This window comes from Mytilus californianus, unplaced genomic scaffold (genome assembly GCF_021869535.1).
Source record: "Mytilus californianus isolate M0D057914Y unplaced genomic scaffold, xbMytCali1.0.p SCAF_13, whole genome shotgun sequence".
NCBI classification, from domain to species: Eukaryota; Metazoa; Mollusca; class Bivalvia; order Mytilida; family Mytilidae; genus Mytilus; species Mytilus californianus.
In genome coordinates this window covers 32,954,966-32,960,856 of record NW_026262615.1, presented here as the reverse complement: position 1 = coordinate 32,960,856, position 5,891 = coordinate 32,954,966, and positions in this window count along the sequence as shown.

The window sequence follows — 5,891 nt, the reverse complement described above, 5'->3', positions numbered from 1 at the left end:
GTTTTTGGATGTTTTTTTGGGGCTTTACATTCTTTTTCATGCTTCTTTTAAGCTTTGTCATTAAGGTAAATTTGGTAAGTATAAAAGATGATCCTTCATGGTAACCTTTTATCTTAACATACATTGTATGTACAAATGTTGTGGTATTTCCCTAAGTCACACTTTAAAGGCAAATTGTCGTTGTACGTGTTTAACAATAATCATATCAGTTATGGCTAGTTATATTGCCGAAGCATGATAGAGATATTTGCACAAAGAAAAGCAACTCCAAGATTAACTTACTGTTCTTCTATCATCTATACATACCGGTTAAACACATTTAAGATTCCATCTTATTGAAGAAAACGCTAACTGTCATTTAATACCATGGTCTTTTGAATTTAGATTTTAGTTCATTGAAATGAGAAATACTATTCCATCTTTCCTTTGATCAGTATAACTACTGTAATGTAACCAGTTCTGACATTGACTTTCCTGGCTTTTGATGAAGATTATTTTTTCTAACTAATAGAATAAATTTCTAGAGTTAATAACACAATCAATTTTTCATAAAGGAATTAAACAGTTTTCCGTTTTCTTGGTTTGTGATTTAGACGATTTTTTCGTCCATTTTCCAATTAGAACTTTTCTTTCCAGGAAGAGATGCATTTTGCAAAATTTTGGAGCATTTGGGGATATTTATCGCCTTCGGATTTGTTAATCAATCATGTTCTCGTTTATTTACCAAAACTGTTCATACTCCATCTCTTAGTTAAAGCCTGGGAAATATTGATTGTAGTATCTGTTTGACCTTTTTCACTTTGTTTCCGAAATGTCTCCTTAGCATCTCAGCTTCTGATGTCGTTGTGGGTTTGTATGTGTGATCCAAAATATTTCCGGAGTGGTCCATAGTCGGAGATGGGCCTTGTTATATCAAAAAAAAAAGATAGGCATCTTGTGTCCACAAATATTTCAAAACCGTTAGTTCGATTTCAAAGACGTTCTCATCAAATCGGTCTTACTTCGCCTTTAAGCTTTGTTATTCGAGCGTCACTGATGGGTCTTTTCTAGACGAAAAACTAGCCTGGGGTACACAATTATCAGTCTGGTATCTTTGATGAGTTTTGACTTGGTTCCTACGTTTTTATTCAGTTTTCAGTACCTCACGGCATTGTGGACCTTTTACCCTTATCGTTTGGATGTATACATGTTCTTACAAGTGTTCACACGATTTAAGATTTTCTATAATATTTCAAACGAGTAATACCACACCTTATCACAGGAGAATGGTACATCAGATACAATAGTATACGTGTTCCCGGTTGTTATTATATTAAAGACAATTGTGTTGACCATCGTGTACAATAGATTTGTGTCTGCGTTTCCCATTGCAATTTCAAAACAATAGAGTTTGCCTTCGTGTACAGCTTACAAATCAATAGTCGGTAATAAGGTGAGAATACAATTTGTAGTATTTATGTTCGCTGCTCGTAACTGAAATATGATGTATGTCAAAAGATGTATATGTGACCATATCTTATAAAATTAAAAAACTAAATAAAATAGGATATCAAATTTTTCATACTTTCATATTCTATAAAAGATCAAATCGTTTAAATTAATTCATTGAACTTTTTAAGAGCAAACAGATTTAAGTTCTTTTCGTCAATAGACGAACCAGAGTTTGTTTAATCAAATTAAGAAGGTGGCCACCACATGCATGCATTTTGCTTTCATTGGTACGTTATATTTCTACACTCATGATCAACAGTACATACAGATGTTACATAAACAAATGTCATTCATAATCTGGTTTAATGTATTGAGCTTCAAAGGTATATCAAACCCACAGGTAAGATATTAACATTATATCATCATTGGCAAAGGTTTTAAGATGAAGCAACGTAGACCGAAGGAAGGAAAAAAACATTCACTTTTTATTACAACTTTTTTTAATTTTGATCTGAAAAAAAAATTTAAAAATGATTATTGATTATGATAAATCAAAAGTTTAATGGAGGCACATTCAATAAATTGTTTTAAGTAAAGGGGAAATGCGGGCCCCGCCGAGTTTTGTGAAAAATGTACGTAAAAGTTGAATGACAGGATGAATGAAAAAAATATTTCTGCTCTTTACACAGCGGCAAATTTATCGTCTTCGTGGAACAATTTGAATTACAAAAATCAAGTTAAATATGTTAAATGAGAGTGAGATATAAAATAGCTATGTATCATTTGTATTCCAGTTGTAGTTTTACAACACATCTATTTGAGAGTGTTTAAAACACCATATTGTTTTAAGGTTTGCTTACTGCCTATTGGCAGAGAAACAATTGTTATCATTAGCCGACAAATCATGAAACAGTTAACAAAAGGAACACTGAAAAAAAAATTTGACTAACTTGTTTCAATGCTTACAATAGCTAATGAAAATATCATAGTTCACTGAACAAATGAAAATGTATGCCCTCAATACAAGGTCAAATAGATCGGATGTAAATAAATGCTCTTCTGTCACCAATAGAATAAACTACAATTAAAACGGATTAGAAAATTAATAGTAGTGTTTAATTGAACCTATCGAAATTTTGGGTCCTAAATTCTTGTCAATTTCGTAATCTATTTCGCCTTTTTTTCTGATTCGAGCGTCATTGGTGACGGTCTTTTGTAGACGAAACTCGCGTCTAACGTAGAAATGGTTAAGCCTGGTATCTATAATGAGCGTATTTAAAATAAAAAAAAAAACGTTATCTAAAAAAAATAATTATACTGATAGTGATATCATGTAATATTGACTTAAAATAATGGATCTATCCAATAGTATGATGAATTTAGAATATTGCCTTATCGAATTTAACCGGACTAATCCAGTCGTTATATTCCGACTCACTATCGATCGCTACATTAACGAGAGGACACTGACCGATAGAGGGCGCTGAATCATTCGAGTTATATCGAATTGGGGATATGCAGTAAAAATAGATAAAACAACCATGCACGAAGTAATCAGATAAGGGAAAATCTAGAATTTTGACGAACTGGAATGAATATTTTATGTTAAGATGGCCATTTACGCCCCCTTCCCGGACAGTGACAATGGAACGAAATATTCTATTTTATATCTTTTTTTTTTTCTTTTTTCTAATCTGTTGTTTTTTGCTTTAAATGGTATAGAGGTAAACCCTAAATATAGTCACGGCCTTTGAACAATGTAACATGCAACCTGTAAATGGTGTAGTAGATAAGTATCGGATTGACAGCAAGCCAACAAATATAATACACATTACTGTATTTGCCGTAAGAGTATCATCTGAAAAATATAGTATAAACTCTTTAATTATAAACCTGAACTTTATACTTAACGTTTTTGTTTAGATATTTCAGATGATATTTAGATAATCGTTATCATTGCCGTTTAAAAATATTTTTTATAAATTAGAGATGTTTTTTTAATTTTTATACATTATACATATTGTTCAGCAATCTATGTTGATGCTTATGCTATGCCATTTCCTTCGTCAGATAATAAACCAGAGTGAGACACGCATGCACTACCTATACTGTTGTGCAAAAACGCGTGTCTTGGTCTATTTTTAAAAACAATATTCGAACTTTTTAACGTACGGATTCCAGAGTGAAAAGGGTATATTATAGATGTTTAAGTATTATTTGAACCACAATTTGATATGATTAAAGTTCAAATGTTCCCTTAAATATGATAAAAATTCTAATTTCTTCACTTTTAAAACATGTTCAGAAATACTGTATGTGTTTGTTTTTAACCTCAGGCATCAAAACCTACCCAAAACAGGATGGAAAACAAAGAACAACATAACTTTTAGTCAATCTTTGCCTTTGGAAATGCATGGACATCACAGCTTTTACTGAGTTTTTTTACATAGTCTTTTATGCGAACTGGAACGCATCGATATAATACTTTTTAACTCAACATTTTGAATGATCCTTTAACCAGAAAATAATTCAGAAGAGTTGATGTTTTACAATTATAGCCTTTGTAGGAGATCGATATAATATATCATTGACATTAACCAACGGCTACAATTGTTGTCCTATATTATTAATCAACAACTACTGAAAGAACAATGTAAAATTGGGGATTTCTAGAATGTATTTTTAGTAACATGCTGTATGCGCTTTTTATCCTACGAAAAGCTAAACACAACAGTATTGACATGCAAACTGAGTAAATACAAATGTACATGTGATCAATTTTTAGCGAATCACAAATCCTTAAAGATATTCGATTAATAATATTGTCATTTATCAGCTTCTGTGTGTTTTATTCACTTATTTGTCTGTAGGTTTTATATATAGTATATATATTAACTCAGTGTTTGTTTGCCCTTGAGATAACTAGTTTTATGAAACTTGTATATTTTTATTACGCATGAGATAAAAAAAAAAAAAAACCATCTAGTGCAATATTCTGCGATAAATATTTGGAAGGATGCAGGAAAACACAAGTACTTTGAGTACACGTTTTGTTTATTACTATATAAACTGTAAATAGAGCTCTACGTATAACATATAAATCCCGTTATAATTATTGAAGGAAAAAAATAAATAAAGAACTTCAAGACGATATAAATCTATATTTATGGTATTAAATGCACTTAAGACCATACCGTAATATACTTAAAACATTGACTTTTCCGGGAGCATAAATCGTTATCATATATATATATATATATATTATACTGACAAAACGTTTGTATTTGTCGTCGCTTTTATTGGCGTCCACTTTCTTTGGGGATTTTGATTAACGGCCTGTGATAGCAAAAATAAATTAAAAAAAAACACAAAAAAACCCACAAAGTTTAACACTATTTCAATGAACTTTGATCATATATATGTTTATATTAAATCATTCCTTATTTGGTTCAAAATAAAACTTGCAATAAAGATGTTCACCAAGGATTAATATAGTGTACACGTATAGACATGTTTGTAGCTTGCAAGATAAAAAAAGTAGCAAGTTTGCAGGAACTATTTTTATGTTAAAATAGGTCTTCATACTGCATATATTGTAACAAAAAGTTGAGACGTTGATATCCATGTAGATGTTATAAAGAAGGTTTGTCTGATGCATAAGTTCTATGATGCTTGGTAGGCAGTGTGAGCTATTCCTTCTGGACCCCCCTTGATATATAGTGTTTGTATGTTTATGAGGGGAGGAATCAGGGGCGGATCAAGCCATTTATAAAGGGGGGGGGGGGGGGTCCTAACCCAGGATAAAGGGGGAAGGTGTTCCAATTATATGTCCCCATTCAAATGCATTGATCGTCAAAAAAGAGGGGGGTTACAACCACCGGACTTCCCCCCACCCCACCCCGCCTGGATCCGCCACTGGGAATGCCATTTATCGTCAGCTAGGCGTCAAGCGGTCATTTTCGGCCCCCGTTAGCGTCAAATTGGTTTAAATTTTATCGTGATTCGCCAATATATCCCTTTCGTGATCATGGTGATTCGTCAGAGGTCTCAAATAATTATCTGTTACCGTTATTTTTGGAGAGAAAAAAAATAACGTGATTCGTCAAAATCAGTCGATTTTTTGTATCTTCATAAAGAAAATGTACATTTTATCATCATGCACCAAAAATTACCGTTCACGTCATTTGGCAAGATTTTTTACCGTTAGTCGTTATGAAGGTATACCCCCATTACGACCCTCGTTTATGTAGCCAATATTTATTGTCTTTGGTAACAATCCTGCAATTTTGGATTTTAAACAAAAATAAAATATCTTATCTTAACTTATCTTATCTTATCCTTATCCTTAGGCTTATGCTCGTTATAAGGCTCGCCGTGCATGCATATATGCCGTGCAAAACTCGTGTTGGTTAAAAAAAAATATTTAGCTTCTTATATTATGCGCGTCGAAAGTTATTCAG